At 38.6% G+C, this 20,590-nt stretch overlaps 1 long non-coding RNA gene across 1 annotated transcript; it reads left to right on the plus strand.

Moving 5' to 3' along the window:
- The first annotated feature begins 4,812 nt into the window (after positions 1–4,812).
- On the plus strand, positions 4,813–8,439 carry LOC307145080. The gene is made up of 3 exons (XR_013818888.1): positions 4,813–5,022; positions 6,783–6,928; positions 8,387–8,439. It is a non-coding gene; the product is annotated as an uncharacterized lncRNA (long non-coding RNA).
- Positions 8,440–20,590: the final 12,151 nt, after the last annotated feature.

Here is a 20,590-nt window from a genome sequence, read left to right on the forward strand (position 1 = left end):
GTGGGTTTGATTCCCAGGGAACTAACTGAAGTAATTGTGTTCTTTTAAGTGTTAGTTCACCCAAAATTGAAAATTCTGTCATTAATTAATCATGTTTTGGAACGACCCTCATGTCGTTCCAAACCCGTATGACTTTGGTTCATCTTCAGAACACAAATGGAGATCTTTTTGATGAAATCTGAGCGATTTCTGTCTCTCCTTAGACAGCTGCGCAACTGACACTTTGACGTTTCAAAAAGATCATAAAGAGCTCGTAAAACTAATCCATATGAATTGAACAGTTTAGTCCAAATTTTCTGAAGAGACTCGATCACTTTGTGATGAACAGATTGAATTTAGGCTTTTATTCACATATAAACATTGATCAGTAAACATTAACAGAAGCTCAACCGAACCTTCTTGACGCTCGAGAACAAACCTCTTACGGAGGCTCAAACGTGCTGGGTAACACGAGAATGAACCTCATTGGTTCTTGCTGAAGCTCAAAGTTCTGCGTAACACACGAGAATCACCCTCATTGGTTCTTGCTGAAGCTCAAATGTGCTGCGTAACACACGAGAATGAACCTCATTGGTTCTCGCACGTCAAGCGAGCATGTTCACTCTCAGAAAAAAAGGTACAAAAGCTGTCACTGGGACAGTACCCTTCAAAAGGGTTCTAATATTGTACCATTTAGGTACTAATATGTACACGTCTGGTACCAATATGTACATGTTTGGTACCAATATGTACCTTTGAGGGACTTAAATGCACTCTTTAGGTACAAAGGTGTACCTTTTGAAAAGGTACCGCCACAGTGACAGCTTTTGTACCTTTTTTTCTGAGAGTGTTTGAGCTTCCATTTACCATAACTGATCTGTGAGTTGATGAATGTTTTTGCGAATAAAAGCCTAAATTCAATCTATTCATCATATAAAGCGATTGAGTCTCTTCAGAACATTTTGGACTAAACCGCTCGATTCATATATGAACTTTTTGAAGCATCAAAGTTTCAGATGCGTAGCTGTCAATGGAGGGACAGAAAGCTCTCAGATTTCATCAAAAAAAAAACTTTATTTGTTTTCCGAAGATGAACTAAAGTGTTACGGATTTGGAATGACATTAGGGGTGAGTAATTAATGACATAATTTTCTTTTTTGGGTGAACTAATCCTTTAAATTGTAAAGTGAACCTGAAATGTACAAAACTACAGCTATAGGGGCTTACAGTATACAGCACATTACCCAGAATACTGAATTATTTAATACTTTAATATGCAGTAAAACTACAAACTTTGATAGATCAACTATATCAAATGTAAGAAATATTTGATGATAGGCAGCTGAAATATTGGAAATGAATGCACATTTCTGAGGTGTTAATGAGCTGAATGATGCTTCAAATAAATTTAAATTCTGATCTGTTTTATAAAGAAAATTATGTTTGTCAGTCAATCAAAAGCTTTCAGCAGTGTTTAGGTATAAAGATTCATAGACTTAACCCACGTAGTCATATCTAACATATTTGAGTTGGGCAAAGTCAGATCCTAGAGGACTTGAAATGTTAATTAACCACGAAAAGGTCATATCAGATAATATAGGCAATAGATGTTCATCCTTATGTTGCACAGTATTTAGCAGTACAAGCTTGATCCAAGTGAAAGTGTCTAACCCAGATTTTAGAGAATCACACATTCTCTTGCCTCCACTCAGGGGTTAATTCTGCTCTGTTGTCCTTGGCACACTGTGGGCATACTGCAGCATGGCATAGTTCTCTCGCTCTCTCTCTCTGCCTCTATCCTCTCTATCCTCTCCCAGCAGTGGGGGGTGGACAGAAACACTGGCAAATGAAGGCACTGAAACCCTCTGCTCCATTTCCTCTCTGCTCTCCACTTGTCTCTCTGTTTGCTTTGCTCCCTCTTCTCTCTTGGCCAGGTGGCACCTCTTAAACATGGCCCAGGAACGTTTGAGTGGCCGATTAAGCACAGGGCTTTTCTCCTGTGTAGCAGTAATGAGTCAGGTGAGAATGGGTGTAATCTGTGTCAACCATCACACCATCGATTTGTGTTTTTACACTGATTTAGGACCAGTGTCTCAGTTGAAAATTAAACCTCTGTGATTATTTACTTACTTACTCTCATGTTGTTCCCAACCCATATGACTTTTTTTCTACCGTTTGAATACAGTAGCGGAATAAGTGCTCTTTTCTACTATTATACTATACTACTTTTAAATATAATATAAGTAGTATAATTTTCCCTTCCACTGTTGCTCAAATCTCATTCATTCTTCTGATTATTCAAATGTTTTGTGTCCCTATCAGTTACATTGGAAGAAGCAATAGAGTTAAGCATATCTGGATTTTGAAAGCTATGGGGGAAGGAAGATTTTCAGCATTTTAGATTTAGTTTTATTCCTCACACAATACTAATGTGCATGGTTTCATGAGACTTGGAGTATAGCATTAGAGTCATGGAGTGCATGGGTGACATTTACAATATTTTATGGTGCTTTTTGTGTACTTTTTAAAGCATGACACCCACTGGTTGCTGTGTGAAAATGTGTTCTGTGTAAATGTAAATGATGACAGAATCTTCATTTTTCTGTGAACTACTACTTCAATGAGAAAAACGCAAAACAGATCCGCACTGTTTCGCGCATTACCACTCCAATGTGAGACTTCCTGCCGAGCCAATGATGGCTTAGTGTCACAACACGAGATCATGACTGTTTGAGTAGCCAGTGCTAAACCGCAGCTGGTGACTTTCTGCCTTTTGATGATGGGTGTTCACATCAGAAGGGCTTGTAAACAGAAGGGGGTGTTTAACAGCCTTTTGTTGAAAAGCTGATCTATCCTTATTTGCATGGCAGTAACAGTACTGTGCCGCAAACTGTTAGCTAAACTGTCTGTTGTTTGTTCTTCTGCGAGGCGCTCGTAATAAATCTCAGTAGGGGTTGACGACACTCATATTTAACAGCCGTGGCGTGATGAAGCTTTTGGGGCTTTTTTTGAAGTACAGCAATAGAAGCTCTTTTCCTTTATAGTGGCGTCCAATCAACTCCCAGAGACCAAAAAGCGCATCAATTGATTATTTAGGTTACCACCCGTCCATGACAGCTGTGTAGCAGCAGAGCCCAAATAGAAATAAATCATTGACTTTTTTTCTCAATTAAGTAGGTTAATAACTGAAAATGGCATGTAATGTTTTATTTAACTTTGGGGCAGGGACAGTGAAAAGGGCCAGCACATGTTATGGAGGGCTGAGGGAGGCGCAGTGAGATTCATTTGCTCGAATGATACCCGCCCCTTAGGCCATTCCATATTAAACAAGTGCTTTGTAAGTGTGCCGTCATTACTATTCATCACAAATAAATACTTAAGCACAGAGAGCTTAGTGCCCCGCTGTTATACAGTTCTCCATTATTACTGCGGCCCGGCCGTCTGGCTGCCTGCTTGGCTGCACTGTGCCCAGACTCTTCCTGTGTCCTTCAGCCTTCTGGAGCGAGAGAAAGAGAGGGAGGGTGACATATATGCCTGTCCAGCTTTCCTGCCAGTGCCCTTTAAGCAGGTAAGCTGCCAAGTTATGTGTCTCATGGGCTTTGCTGTCCACAAACTGCGCTCTCATACCCCCTTCTCTCTTTTTCTTTTGCCGGCTTTCTGTCTTTCCTGCTTGCTTTCTCTCATGCATACACATCTAAAATCTCATTTTTCTTACTCTTTATTTACCTCCCTGTCATAACCAGGAAAACACAGACTTTGCAGAAGAAAACGCACAAGCACCATTGAGGGTGGATACATCACCTGCAATATTCAAGTTATTTGTCAATTAATAAAACTTTTGTGGTGCCCACCTAACTATAGTAAAATCACTGTAATTGCCTTAAGTGGGTCATTACTTTTATAAAAAACATATAGTTATTCTATTTGCCGTTGCTGATTATTGGCTGTGTCGGAAACCTTAGGCATCTGCCTTACTGCCTTGTCAGGTAAAGTTGCTATAAAACAGATCTTCCGTATTGTGGCGTACATGTCCATTGGTTGTTAAATGGGCTGGAGACAGATCTTAAAAGGAAGATCGAGTTATGACATTTTGATTAAAAATAAGTAAAATAGGTAAAAATGTTTCTTTTGAAAATGAAACATGCATGGATGAATCGTTCACAATGTTCAATAAGGTGCTATTTGAAAATAGATAGGGGTTTTCATTTCATGCCGACTCTAATAATGATTTGCATGAAGTGTTTTTGTATTAAAGTACTTTCTAAGGAATCAGGCTTTCAAGACGCCAATATCTAATCATCTTAAAACAAATTCAAATAAGCTTCAAAGATATTTAGTGGCTTTAATGCTTATTTCCCAGTATAAATTAAGTCATGAGTAATTCATAAATATCCCTTCAAGCACCCTTTTCCTTCTTTTCACCAACCACTGAACCGCATAAGATTTTGGGACAGTCAGTGCCAACCAGATAAATGCATCTTAATAGACAAGATGTTACGCAAATATTGCATTTGGGATGTGACTTGTTGCCTACCTACCTCTTTATAATTTATAAAGCTTTTGGACATAGATTATGCAGTCAACGGTGTGCATTTATAGTTAGCTTACAATGAAACAAGAGCTCATCCAATCCAAACATATAATTTTTATAATAATCACAACTTTTATATTTGGTCCCCCAAATCTTGAACAGTTGGTTACATCTTTGACAAGCATGCACACAAAGACTAGACACACTATCGGAGTAGGCCCAACTCCAATCCCTCTTTGCTATGTGTTTTTTGGAAGGTGATCTAGCTCATTCTCTTCCCATCCGTCGCAGGCAGCAGTACGCTGGGCTGGGTTGGCCATGCTGCCGGCTGGCTGGCAGAGTTTGGCTCGTGGACTGCGCTCTGGATGTGCGCTGATGAATTGCAGGCACGATGCGGGCCGGCAGCCGGCGAGGAGAACCACCAAGCGGCCGTCAGGCCCCATCAGCGTCTACCTCTGTGAAGGGGAAATTGTGAAGACAGCACTGACAACTTAATTTAACACCGAGCTAGAGTGAGACTGCGCACTGGATAATTGATAATGCTGCCACACACACACATACGCACACACACACACACAAATAGGCGCAAAGACCCACAAAGCGTTCTGTCAGAGTGACAGTAGAGAGAACAAATTCTTTGCTGAGACTAGCCTATTGTATTTAAGATAAGAATTTCTTTCCATTCAAAAATAATTTAAAACAGACTATTTAACAGACAAAACATAGTTTTGAAATTCAGCTTGCAGAAGGGATAGTTCACCCCAAAATTTAAATGTTGTCTTTACTTACTCACCCTCAAGGTGTTCCAAACCTGTATGAGTTTCTTTCTTCTGTTGAACACAAAATAATATATTTTAAAGAATGTTGGTAACCAGACACAATTTTATTTACTGAAATTTGTATGTGTAATGGCATTTAATTTAACCAGACAATTGACAGCACCCATTGTCTTCCATACTATTTTTTATTCAATGGGTGCTGTCAATTGTCTGGTTAAATTAAATGCCATTACAGATACAAATTTCAGTCAATCCAGTGGTTATTTCATCCCCATAAGCCCATTTATCATTATATCAGTATACTTTGTTTCCGGGCAGACTGGTTAAAAAACCCCGAAAAAAAACCCTGCGTGTCCTTCTCCCGGAAGTCCGTAAGGTCAGCCAGTTAGATTGGAACTGCCTATTTTGACCGCTTCTTGCCATTTTGGGTCCAATTTGCATCAGATGGTCAGTGAACAGACTGCAGGAGGTCTATAGAAATAGAAATCTTTTATATTTCATATTTATCCATTTTGCACTTGATTTTATCCAGAGTTAGAGCACATTCAAAGTAGGCTGTGCATCTTATCAAAAGGATTATAAAAAACATGCATCAGTTTAATTCTTCAGCTTTAGTGCTTTGAACTGACATTGTGTTTACCTCTTTATTCGTCAATGAAATCAAAATTCGAGAAGCTGGAATTCACATATATGTTTATTTAAACAGCAATTTTTTTTCTCTTGTGTGCGATGGATTCGATAAACTTGCAGGTGGAGATGGAATGCAAGCATTTCCCGTGGGCCTAACACATATATACCGTTCTGAAATATTACATCAGTTTTGGTAGATAAGCAGAGCGGAGTGAAGGCTTTGAACAGACCTACCCTGGTCCCTCCTCACACTTCAGGCAGCGCACAGCACCGAGAACTAAATAAAACCCAGGCCTAGCGAATCCCTTCAGCGTGTCAGGCAGCCATAATCCCCTTTTAATTTCCTTTTGGAGCCTTCGCCAGGGCTCCGTCTAAAGCCGGCTGTCCGTGATGACACAGTGGCCCTGGTGACAGAGCAGGGCTATGGGGGTCTTTACGGGGATCCAGGCGAGGAATATACAATAACCAAGCGAGGTCTTTTCAGCCTTTATACGGCCTGCTTTCTGTTTGCCCAGCACTCCGAGGGGGATTTTCTGTGTCATACACACACATACAAACACACTCTCTCCCTTCTACCCCTCTTACACACACACAAACACACTCTTCCGTCTGTGCGCAAGGCCTTGCACACACACACTCCTTCGGAAGAGGACCCAAGGTAAAGTTTCTCTGTATGAAGCTATTTATATCTTAATTTATACAGGTTGGCTGTGATGTATGGGTCACACGGCCCGTTCCGCTCAATCCCTCTCAATCCCACAATGCCCAGTGTAATATTTCCTCTTGAACAGCAATTTATTTTTCTCCTGTAGAAGAGTTATTTAAAAGAAAAGGTCTCATCATTAAAATGTATGCTTTTGCAGCACGGCTGAGCTAAAGGGCAGCCGGTGAACGCGACGCACTCCCTGTTCTCCAGCTGAAACGGAGACGGGAAGAGTCCACGCAGACCGGCACAACCGTAGAGAGAGAGAGAGAGAGAGCACATCTTTGTAACATATTTGCCCAAAAGGTGGGTTCAGACTAACAAAATGGAGAGGGTTAAAGTTATCCCGGGAGATGAATGGATTTCTCCTGACATTTACCGTTCTATGGGGTACCATATATCTCCCACATGTTATATTACTGAATGTGAAGTTTGCGGTGGCTGCGTGCTCTCACACACTTTCAGATATACCGTCTTTTTTTAAGTATCTAGTTGCTTTACTTTCATAGTGGGAATTCTTTCCATAAAATGTCTTTGGAGGCTGTGTTGTATGTAGCCCTCTCATCACCTGAAGACGTTCTCCTGCTTGAGTCTGGCGTTTTTATCCCATCCACCAGCTGAAGTAATTAAAGGGTTATTAGTAAACAGATACTCATGCTCACTTACCACTGCCAACTGTCTAATACCATCTGCTGCCGGTGCGTGCGCGCGTGTGTGTGTGTGTGTGTGTGTGTGTGTGTGTGTGTGTGTGTGTGTGTGTGTGTGTGTGTGTGTGTGTGTGTGTGTGTGTTGTGCACTTGACTTTAGGAAGAGCTGGAGGAGCAGGCATCTGGGTTCACTGTGTAGGTATACACTGTTCTAATACATTCAAATATCTTTGTTCTACCATCCATCCATCCATCTATTCATCTATCTATCTATCTATCTATCTATCTATCTATCTATCTATCTATCTATCTATCTATCTATCTATCTGTCTATCTATCTATCTATCTATCTATCTATCTATCTATCTGTCTGTCTGTCTGTCTGTTCTACCTTTTAATCTATCATTCTATCCATCCATCCATCCATGCATGCATGTCAGATCAAGTCATCCATGTTTAAATGTGTGTGTGTGTGTGTGTGTGTGTGTGTGTGTGTGTGTGTGTGTGTGTGTGTGTGTGTGTGTGTGTGTGTGTGTGTGTGTGTGTGTTTACCTATGCTGTGGTTCTGGCGCTGTGTTTATTCCAAGGCAACCATTACTTTTTTATTGCATTTTCAGGCAACTGCATTTTCTCGCTTTGCCTGTATCCTCCACCTTGCCTCTCCACCCCCCTCCCTTCTCCCCTCTCCCCTCTCCATCCTCGCTGTTTTTTTTTCCTGTAATATTGAAGGGATTAACCCTGCTGGCCCCTTGGTGGTTACTGTTTCATTTTATTCTTATTAAAATCTTAAGAGCCTTCTTTAATATTCCTGCATGATACTACTTCAATAATCTAGCTCTCTTCCTCTTTCCCTTTGTGTATTTGTGTGCCTGTGCGCACCTTTGAGTGTGTGTGTGTGTGTTTCTTTTTCTGCCCGCTATATGTGTTCACAAGTGCACAGCTGTCAATAACCAGTGAGCAGCGTATAATAGATATGATGATTATGAACATGTGCTTGAATTTGTTCACGTTTATGTGCGTGACAATGATTCGAATTTATAGTAATCATAATTATCTAAATTCACGATGATTCCCATATACTATGCCTGACAGATGTAATGATTTTTTTTTTTTTCAGGCCTTCAGCTTACCCGCGATGCTGTAATACTCCTGTTCAGCAGCAAACAGCGATCTACAGAAGACTGCATTGATTTTGTGACACCTCAGGTTTGAGTAGAGTAGTGAACATGAATACTGTTGTCAAAGCAAAGCTTGCTGGATCACTCTCTCATTTCTGCATCAGTTTCCATGACCTGAGGCAGATTATGTAGCAATGTGTGTTTTTCTAGCACAAATCACAGAGAGTCTGAAGATGCGCTGAGAGTTTCCATTTTTCCATTCCAAATTCAATGTCTTTGTCATCTAGTGACTGTCATCTGTCATTTACTGATCACTTCTCCTCCATTTACTGTACTACATTTTTAGGTTTTGAAAGAAAAACTATATTCAAGTTTAAAGTTAATTATCTCATGTCTATTTTTAAATTATTTTACAATTTTCTTTATTAAAAGATTATTTTATTTTATTTTATTTATCTTAGACATGTCTATTCCTTAGCCAACTATTTTGGGTTGGAGCCTTGGAGGGTAACATTTTCTATGGTTGGAAAATGGTTCTTGAAGGTTTTTTAACTACCGGATTTTTCGTGCAATTATTGTACACTTTTAACTGTCGGTTTTCTCACCACTAATTTTATTCCATGTCAGTAGTCATGACTACTGTGTTGTCATTTTTTCATTTTTTCATTTTTTACATTTTTTACATTTTTTCATAAAATGGCACATTTGTCTTAACATTCTCTAAACTATAAGTGCCACTGTCACAGCTCTTTGCTGGAATGTCAGAACTCTATTGCATGTCTGCAAAATGTAGTAACTCACCCAAAACTTTTAATTCATGCTTCAAAACATAGTTATTGTGTCAGGAAATTGGCCAATGACAAATTTCTTGTTTTTTCTACTTTTTTGTTGACATTGACTGCTTTCTATACTATAAAAGAATGTCAGTTTTGTCTAGCTGAATGCTCTTGTGCATCAAACTGAGCTTTTTAGATACAGATTACATCAGAAGGTAAAAGTTTACTAGTAAAAGTCAATACTGTAGCTTGCATACCAAAGGAAAATGAACATCATACAATGCAATTCACAGTTGCTTGTTCATTTTTACCCACTCTATGATGTTTTCCCCTAACACCACCACCACCACACGTTCTTACATATCTTCCTATTGCTCTTCCACAGCAAGCAACTGTGAATTTTCAGTTTACATGTTACATGTTATTTCTACAAAAATAAATGTGCTGAATACAAATGTATTATACAGTTCTGCAGTAGCTGCTGCTGTTTAGGGTTGTGGCGTTCCTCCATGTTCAAAAATGGTTGTGATTGTGCCGAGCAGACTCCATATGCTTCCAAACTTGATTGGTTGATTATAACATTGTGATTCCTATTTCATTACAATGACAGCCTATTTTCCAATTTAACAGACGTTACAAACATTCCATGTCAGAGTTTGAATCAACTCACCAGTTTTGATCAACAAGCCATTTGCATTTAGTTATTGTGCAAATTGTACTTTTTTGCACACATGTGCCGAAACACATGCAATTTGCTTAAATCAAATAATAAATTCAAATCTGATGTGAACAAAAAGTGATTTAGAAAAACTGTAAGATTAAAGAAACTCCTTTTATTTAAATGACTTCTGCTCAATAAGCCTTGCTCAAGAACACGGTAATGTACAGCCCTCCCACCCTCATGTCCTGTATTTTAGTGCTTGTAAAAGACAAGAATATTTCTCCTCTCTATTCACTGGCAAACAGAAACCAATTCCTCCGCCCCCCTCCACATCCACCGCACAGAGGTCGAATTGTCAAAATGACTCTTTTTATTACAGTTCATAAACACAGATTCCCCTAGTGGCCTTGAGAAATTTCACATAAATTTTGATCAAACAGACGTCAGCTTTCTTGGTTTTAAGCACCTGTCACAACGTGCGAAAATAGGCCTGCTCAATCATAAGCAAAGAAAACAGTGGGAAAATAGAGCAAATGCCACAGCGTCACCGTTATATTAAGTCATTATTGTCCAGAATACCCAGGGAATGGATCTCATATGATACAATAAGTTTCTCTTTCATTGATTTTTTTCTCTCTCCGAATCTCTTGTATGAATTCTTCCTCTCTGGTAAACTTTGTGGCTTATAGTTAATGAGTCAGAATTCACTGGTGCGTTTATGAGCCCTGAAAATAGACAGTAGAGAGGACTGTGTGGAAAAAGGTCTCATGTATGTCCCTCAAATCCCTATGGCTGTATTGCTCATGGCTAATGCTTTGTCCCTTCCATTTAAATCCTGTGAGGAGTGACAGCACGTTGCCCTTGTTGATCATAGGTCCACACAGAAGTTTCTAAATATGGTATTATTCATATATTAATTAGTAGCTGAACGCATTATTCAGTTCATTCAGCCAAAAATGCTATTCTGCTGCATTCCTTGGAGTGTTCATGAGAGTTTAACAGAGAAGTATCAATCAGGGTCAGTCTTCCTAAAATTCCAATTCAGCTTCCTGCGGGGTGTGACCAATGTCACCTTTGAATTTTACACAACCTTGAATGGCAAATGATCCGATTCGTGAATGAATCTTTCTTCCAAGTCAAATCTTTTCAGTGAATCAGTTCAACTAGTTCACAAAGCTGAATGATTTGTTCATGAATCAGACTGATCCGGTTCTTGATCCTATTGTAGGACTCTGTTGGCCCAGTCATAGCCAATGCTGAAATATTTCTTGAACATTCCTTTGGTTTATGTCTTTATTAGAGAGGTTTGGGCAGGTAGGAATGGCCAACCCGATCTCACAGCAATTTGTACGTATTTAACGAGGTGGCTAATTCGTACAAATTCATACGACTTCACTCGTACGGATTCGTACGATTTGCCCAATTCGAATGAATTCCTACGACCTCTGACCTCGCCCCTAAATCTACCCATCACTGGGGTTTAGACAAATCGTACAAATTCGTACAAGTGAGGTTGTATGAATAAGCCACCTCGTACGAATTGGTCGTAGCATTGGAATGGCAGACTTTATGACATTTATATGTACATTATTTGCACTTCTAATTGATTTGAAAAATTAGAGCATTATTTAGGACTGTCCTGGCCTACATTACCCAGACAATGCCCAAAATGACACTCTGATAACTGCTAACAATGAGTGTGTGTGGGGGTAACCTTAGAGTCATAGAGATAGAGATGGAGCTGGCAGCTGTAGGTAGGGATATCGGAGAGCACCCTGCTCTCCTTTCTGCCTTTTTTGTCTGAAGGTCGGGTCTATTCTCTCACTCAGAGGCCTCATGGGCATCCTCAGTGGCTCCTTAAGATGGCAGTAATTATTGAGGACCCACAGCAGCGCTTTATACTGTGTATTGTTCAAGTGTTTGTTTGCTGCTCCATATGAGTGAGGGAATAGGTGTGGGTTTTTTTCCTAACCATACTGCTCAACCTTGTCTCTCCAAATCTTCTATCTTGTGGTCTATCTTACCCCTACTCTCCTCCTCCTGCTCCTCACTTTCACTGCTCTTCTGTTGTTTTCATCTGTTGCCGCTCCATTCTTTCCCTATTCCACACATCAGGTGTGTGTCTGTGTCTTAACAGTGCCATATATTGCCCATATCACTGTTCTAACTCTAACTCAAGCACTTTTTCTAGATAATCACTAACATGATGTAAAAACTATGTCTACTTGATGTGAGAAAGCAGGGGCCTGGCAATACCATAAGATATTACTATCTGGGTTAAATTATCATAGTATTGTGATTTGATTAGTTATTTAAAAGGGATATATTCTGATCTTTTTTCAAATTTATCTCCAATGGACCTCAGTTGAACCCTGGTTGTAAGCCTAAACTTGACATAAACTGTAAACTTGTCCCTCAAATCTGATTGGTTAATTGGAGTGTTGCTTCAGGATCAACAAAGATGTTGATTCAGGAACATGTTGCACTTGGTGAAATCAGGTTCTTCAACTTGGCACACAGCTTTTTACAGGAAGAAGAGTCACTGTTGTTCCATTGTTGTTCCACTCAATGTCTCCCAGTTCATTTAAGTTTAATGTGAGACCAAATATTTACTATAGGGTTCAAATCTGGACTCTGACCAAGCCAAAACATGAACCTGATGGACTTGTTCTTAAGCCACTTTTTGGTTGTCTTTGCTATTTGGGCAGAAGCACTGTCTTGTTGAAAAATAACATCTGAACATTCCTCTTTTGATATCATCTTTTCATTTGCAACTCAACCCTGCGAAGACAGAACTGCTTGTGGTCTCAGCCAACCCAACACTTCATCACAACTTCTCCATTCAGCTAGGTTCGTCAACCATAACTCCATCCAGGACAGCCAGGAACCTTGTGATCAGTTCAACTTCACAGACCACATTGCTAGAACTGCCCATTCACACAAAATCACTTTCACTGACCTTTACCTGGTCTGTTCCAAGCTGGTGGAATGACCTATCTCAATCCGAGCTGCTGAGTCTTTAGCCGTTTTCAAGAAACTGCTGAAGACGTATCTTTTTCGTCAACACTTGACCCATTAATACTAACACTTACTAATCTATATCTATTTATTAATTAAAAAATCTGTGTACTAACTGGAACTAGTCACATCACTTGCATTTTGTTGCCCTACTGTTGAGTTGATTGCTTCTGTTTCTATCTTTGGATAAAAGCACCTTCTAAATGATTAAATGAAAATGTAAATTTGTGGGACGCAAGCCATTCTGCAATATTCTCCTTTACTCCAAAGTATTAAATGACTTTTCACAGTAAAGTAGCTCACCAATACCAGCAGCTAAAAAGACTCCTCTCACAATGACACTCTTCCTCGATGCCTCGCTGTGGCATCACACAACTTCCCATTTCTTTTACTGACAGTATAAGAAATGGACACAGCGACCCCATTGGATTCAACGGAGAAAAGTGAAGTCAATTAGAAGCACTCACTTCCTGATGGCTGAGCGTACTGCGCAGACTCAAACTGAGCTTGACGACAGATGTGACGTGAGCAACCGTCTGTCTTCTAGTAGCTGTGCCGAGAGAAATCTGAATCATTCCCTTCCAAAACTTGCAGAGACGGAGTGTGTGAGTAGGAGGAGTCCATGAGCTAGGAGCAGGAGAAACTTTTGCTAAGTATTCTGATTAATTATTTTGTAATTTTGCCTCCACGCGAGCGCGAGCTTCTCCTCCTGTCCATACGGTAATCTCTCTACTGTGCGACAGAGAGTCGCGTGGTTATGACGCAATCGTTAGCCTAATTTTACAAAAAAATGCTTCTACGGGGCCATAACGTAAGATACAAGGTAATGGAGCCTTTTATACATTTTCGTGTTTGTTTAGAAATAAATAATGGACAAATGGAGTCTTTAAACACCTCAGATGTAAAGTTATTCGCAAAATGAATGGGAGTCAATGGAATGCTAACAGCAGGTGATGGTCTAATCAATGGCGGCGCCCGGGGAAGCTTCAGTGTTTTATGAAACACTGGCCCCCTGCTTTTACCTCACACAGACATGCACTGAAAATTGCAAAAACTTTTTGCCTTTTATGTTCAAACCGAATTCAGAAAGATGGAGAGACTCAAGAAGAAGTGACAACATGTACAACATTTCTGAATGGTTAGTTGATGAATTTATGTGGCTTATGTGTAGTTATCTTCAGTCATTGGTTAGCATATTCTGTCTTTATAATCTATAAATCGCGTTCCCAGGGGCGGGTTTATGTCAATTTTTGGGTTAGTGATGTCACTAACCCGGGAGGAAGCCGTTTGTTGTAGTCCTTAAAAAACTATTTCTTTTAAAGCAAATATCTCCCTTTGCTTTGAACTTTGTATCTTTGCAGATGTTGTTTATGCTCAAACAGCAAAATTACACACTAACTAAAGTTAGAAAAGTTAAATCATATTCAACTACCCCTTTAAATTTGGCAAATTTCCTGACCAATAAGACAATTAAATGCTTAGTGTTTAGCCATTTTGGGCTAAGCCCCCCTTTTTTTTCTTTCTTTTTTTTTTTTTGCCCAGGAGTGTACAAGAAGATATATAGAGGATAAATTCATACTCATAAATTCAGATATAAATATGGATATTTGTAAATAAAGTGGGAAGAATAGCTGTGTAGAGCTTCAAAAATAGAAACGGGACGTCCGTCAGCTGTCGCAATGCACCGCAACGTCCGCATCCAATGTAGACAGCTTCGAGAGCTGATCTAGTTTTGTACACACAGTGTAGACAAGGTGTCAGCCAATTAACTACTACTTCTTGTATATATTTTATGAAGCTTTCACAGGATTTAAATTAAAGATTGAATGACAGTCATATAAGCGACAGGCTTTTTTATGCTATGTGCATGTGTGCATCCTAATATGTGAGTGTTTGTGTGTGTGTGCATGAGTGTGGCATGTTTCTGTATGAACAGGTGTGTTTGTGTGAATTATAAAGGATGCTCAGCACACCCTCAGTGTTGTGGGAGGTTGAACACTCAGTCTTGGCACACTCAGGTCAGTGGAGATCTGCCTCTGTGCTGGATCAAAGAGAGCTGAGTCTGTGTCACACTCTCCAGCCATGATACTAATGCCACAGTCCTGGCAAACACAATGCTTCTCTCCCATCTCCCACTGTTTCTGTGTTTATACTTTCACTCTCTCTACCTCAACACCTCACATATATTAAACAGACTAGAGTTTTTCCTTGTTATTAGAAGGAAATGACCGTAAGAAAAGTTGTAATTCGGTCATTTCACATATTCCAGTTATTGATTTATATCTAAATGTGTAGCTGGTAATTTTTTCTTGCCCTATCCTGATCAAAAAATAATTGACCTTTGACTGACAGATATTGCCTTTTCATGACCAATACAGATTAAGTTTTCCTCTAGCAACACGATTTTTGTTTATTAGTGTAATGCTTTAATATAAACATAGGATGGATCATCATTATTATTTTCCATAACTATAGATAAAAAATAGATATATTTTATTAAAAAACATTGCAATATATATAGGAGAGAGCGAGAAATCATGATATATATATATATAAATACAGTATGTCATGATAAATAATATATATATACAGTAAGTATGCAGTATATACAGTATATATATGTTCCTTATTACATTTATCTGTAAACTTGAAAATAGTGTAAATCTAGAAAATGTTTACACTGTAAAAAAAGAAGCTGCTGCCTTAAATTTTCTTAAAGTACAATCAACTTGGATGATTAAGTCATTTCAACTTAAATTATATATATCATGATAAATAATTAATATATATATATATATATACAGTAAGTATGCATAAAATGAATGCATAAAATGAATGAGGAACATGAAACTCATCTGATGCATTGGCCATTGTGCTGCTCTCTCGATACAAATCAAATCAACAAGCCTGAAGTCAGAGAGTCAATCTCGTCCCCCTTTCATGTCTGTTTTTCTTCTGCTGGGGTGTGAGAGGCTCTTGCTTTATGTCATGTCTTGTGCCGAAGTCTGTGGGACTCCAAAGGAACTTGCACCTGTGTGAGGAGAAGCTGTGAACCCATCAAACCGACAGGGAGCTTTGTGAAGACAGGCATGAAGCAGAGCGCACCCACAGCACACGTCACGTCCCGTTAGGAGAAGCCGAACGCACTAAAGAGGTTAAACTGCAGCGCCTGGCACAGGCAATTTTATTGATAACCATTTGAAGCCTTTTTTCCCCCACCCGTCTCCGAGCCTTACGTGCCATCACGCTTTTCCGTCTTTATTTCATTTGCCACTCTCAACTGACTTCAAATGTGGGAAGCCTCTCGCTCCGACAGAAGCTGCCGTTGCCTCTTTCTCACTGTCTCAGCCATGAAAATCTGCATTTTGATCTGGCAGACAATTGTCTGCAAATTCCCACATCTCTCTGATGTATGTAAATATTTATAATATCAGGTTCTCTGATGATCAAATGTACGTTTGTTAATACTAAACTCAAGCTAGTGGCTTTCCCCCTATTGTCAGACAGAATGTTACTGTTTTTTTCTAACCGTGGTTGACTTGTTGGAAAAGGAGTCATTGTCAGTGTTAGCTTGGCTAATCTGCTTTCCTTTCCGTCTTTTTCTCTCCCAGTTGGTCAGGCACTCCATCATTTCCTTGTTAGCCCCTGGTCCCTGCCCTGGCCTGAAGTCATCGCTCAGTTAGGCAGCTGCCAGGCCAGCCCTGAGGGTCCCAGTGGTGAGTGAAGGAGTCAAGGGTTGGTCACTGGATGTAGTGTCCATTCCTTCTACTCCCATGTCCAATTACGAGCTATTTGAAACAAATAAATATCTCTGGCCATGTCCTTCTTGTGCACCACTTCTCTCCATACAGCCCAGAGATGATTTTGGTCACTCTTCAGGTTGTACGTTGTTATGTACCTGAAAGTACTTTGCTATAAAATACATGCTTTAATCTTATTTTTTGTAGAGGAAGTAAATGAATGGAAATATACTTGAAGAGCAGATGCAATGTCTGTGTGACTCTTCCCTGTGGGCTTTCCCGCAGACTGCCACTGGCAGCCCTGCTAAAGTCTCTGAGTAAGTGTTAAACAAACCCTGACTCAACATCTTTATCACATCTTTTACTGCATTTCTTTATTCGTTACCTTTATTTTTTTTTATTTTTTTTTTTATATATACAGTATATATATATATATATATATATATATATATATATATATATATATATATATATATATATGTACACTGTGTGTTTGTGTGTGTGTAAATTTGTTTTATAAATATAAATATTGTATATAGATATATTACATATAAAAATATAATATTTTTAATATATATTGTCTATATATATATATATATATATATATATATATATATATATGAAGACTTCAGATGCAAAAGCCTCTAAGTGCCATCTGAAATTTTCTTCTAAAATGAGCATTTTTATCAAGATTGTATATTTAGGTTCAGTAATTTCACTTTATTGACAATTAATAGGTAATTTTCATTGCCATTAAAGTGAAATAACTGAACATAAACATACAAGCTTGATAAAAAAAAATTCATTCTAGAAGAAAATTTCAGATGGCACTTGCTTTTGCATCTGAACTCTTCATATATATATATATATATAAAATATTATACATTTTGTCAAATTTGGTTTATTTTATATTATTTTCTGTTTTTATTTAGTATTATATATATATATATATTCAAATTTCAAGTTCATCTCACACTCCTTACAGCTGTATTCTGCACAATAACACAAAAGACAAGAAAAGAAACCAAAACAAATAAAACACATTGCACACCCTGCACCCACCCCTCCCCTTGCCCCCTTCCTCCTCAGAAACCCAAAATGCATTCTCCTGCCAGCCTTCACACGGAAGGGTGTTAAAAATACATGTATACCCTTCCTCATCCTTTATTCATACCTATTCCTTCCTTTATGTTTATGAGACTCGGGGGCTCAGCGGGTCCACCGCTCTGACCCAGGGGTTGACAAAGGTTCTCCAGAAACTTCCTCTTTCTCAAACCTAATCCACTTTAAATGAGCCCAAACACAGAAGAACTACTTCATATGTACATGTTGGAATTGTGACAGTGTTACAGTAGTCGAAATCCACGAGGCTTTATTAGTAAAGAGACCAACAATATTAATTATTAAACTTGTTATTTTTAATACTCTAATGCATAATAGACATCTTTGACAAATGCCAACCGAATGGCTTGTGCGATTGTACCGAGTTGTAATAAACTATTGTTTAGCGCTGCTGTTAAGTAAATATTTATTTATCCACAGGGTTGTTTTTCTCCCAGCCATTGGGTGGCAGTATAGAGCATGGGTGTGATGGAGAGAGATGTAGTTAGTGCCCTCTGCTAGGCCTGGGGGTGGATGTTGTTAGCGCTGTCTACATCCGCAGGGTAGCGAACACTCCCATGGGACTCCCAGTTCTCCGCTTGTTCACTCATGTGTGTGATGGAACAGTGCAGGCAGGGGGTTACCGGCTCTACGACAGTCCACACTTATTGATTAGATAATCAGCCTGTCACCTAATACCAGTGTTCTTTACATTGTCCCCTGCTGGGACGAACATGACTGTTATTGCTGACAGCAGGGGATTCCTGCAACAAGCACCTTTTATGTCCACTATTCTTTTCTATCGCTCTTTCCTGCTACTTCCTCTCTCGGACTACTGGAAGAGTGTTTTCATTATTTGCCAAGATTGGTATGTCAATCCTTTTGCCCCTGACCCGAGTTTAGAAATGCTTTGGGTTTTATTGGAGGAATGATTACTGAGTTATCTTGCTACCTCACTCGGAGGCCTTTATACCTCCACCCTTAGTATACCTTCAGGCAAGGATTGGATTTGATACCCAGGACAGTACCTTGGAAACCGCTCGCTGTCTGCTTTCTATCTCTTTCTATTGTTTCGCTGTACCCCCCCATTTCCTAAATGTGTTATGAGTGTTGCTTATGCAGTTTTAATTTTTTTTTTTTTTTTTTTTTACTCCAACAGTTTTTCCAGTATTTCCCCTTGTCTCTCTGACCAACTAAGTTTATGCAGAGGACAAATGTGAGTAGGGTAACCCAGTGACAGTGTCCCGGGCCACCTTCCCCTGAGGGTCACGGGTGTCGTGACCCTGCAGCAGGTGCCACTGATCTCCTTGCCCAATCGCTGGCCCAGTTTCCCAGATCTCTTTCCACACCTGAACTATGATTATGAAGATTTAACATAAAGTGCAATCATGATTACTATCATTACAAATAATATTCTTTTAAATGAAATAAAACGTTTGAGTGAATGGAAATAAAATGTAAACACTAAGCTAATATTATATTTTAGCTAAAAATAACTACCTTTTCCATTTTTCCATGTCTTACAAGCTTCTAATTGTAACTGTCTATTTAATTAAAATGTATTAACTTAATAATTATTTATAATTATAAATAATAAAAATAGCAATAACATAATGTGTTAAAAAATATAATAATAATTATAAATGTAGATAATAAATAAGAAATGTGTCTGTATATATATATATATATATATATATATATATATATATATATATATATATATATGTCATGATAAATAATTAATATACAGTATATGTGTGTGCATATATATAAATATATATATATATATATATATAGCCTATATATATATATATATATATATATATATATATATATATATATATATATATATAGAATTGCTATTTTTATTATTATAAATAATTATTAAGTTATTAAATACTAATTAAATGTAGAGCAGGTTTATTTTAATGTCCAGAAAAGAAACAGAGATAAATAGAAAAGGATGCAGATGTTCCTTTTTCTTATATCCTATTGAATTTCGTTTCTCAAAGCTACGTGACAAAAAATAGCAATCGTCAAAAAAAAAAACATGGGAAAAAGACAGTCGCCCAAATCACGATGCAAATTGCACTTTGATTGACTCTTAATTTCATCTGAAGGCTGTTTTGTTTGGTTTTTATTCTGAGTCAATGAGCTTAATCAGAGTCACTGATCCTGCGGCTCTAAGCCCTCCGTGTTGTGTTTTTGTTTGTCGGGAGATCAGCGAGACTCTATCCGCACTTCATTAACCCTGAGCCGGGGACAATCCTCAGTAAGAGCCGAGGGATTTACCACTATCCTTTCACATGCAAAAATCTCTGCGTCTATTAACAAGACGGTGGAGCTTTTCTTGCAATCAGCTGCGCACTTCGCAAGAATAACCCTTTTCATAAATATTGAGGGGGGTCATCAGCCTCCATGTGATAATTTAAATGTTTGATCTGAATTGATATGTTTTTGGTTGTTTTTGTCTGTATGTGAACTAAATTTGCTGAACATTTTTAGTTGATTCTCTTGTATTTCATATTATTATTGCAATTCTTTTATTATTGCCACTTTTATTGTCATCTATTTTTGATGGGTTTGGCATGCCAAAAATAACTTTGAAATTTTGCTTTTTTAAATTTATTTTAAATGATTTTGTTGCTAATTTCCCAACCTCAATAACAAACATTTAGTGAAAGGATGTCGAAAATGTCTTCTCTCTCTGTCTCTCTCCTTGAGTGATTCGTGGGCAGGAGCCCCGCAGAATGACATGTGCTATGCGAAAGTTTGCTGCAGGAGCCCGACCGATCACACGTTATCGACGTTCAATTAAAAACTATTAAGGTCTTTTGTCTGCTCGTTAATTTCCCATTCAGTCGCCCTGTCAGAGCAGCCCCTAAACCCTGAGCTCTATGGACCGGT

Source organism: Squalius cephalus (genome assembly GCF_949319135.1).
Source record: "Squalius cephalus genome assembly, chromosome: 17".
Lineage (NCBI taxonomy): Eukaryota > Metazoa > Chordata > Actinopteri > Cypriniformes > Leuciscidae > Squalius > Squalius cephalus.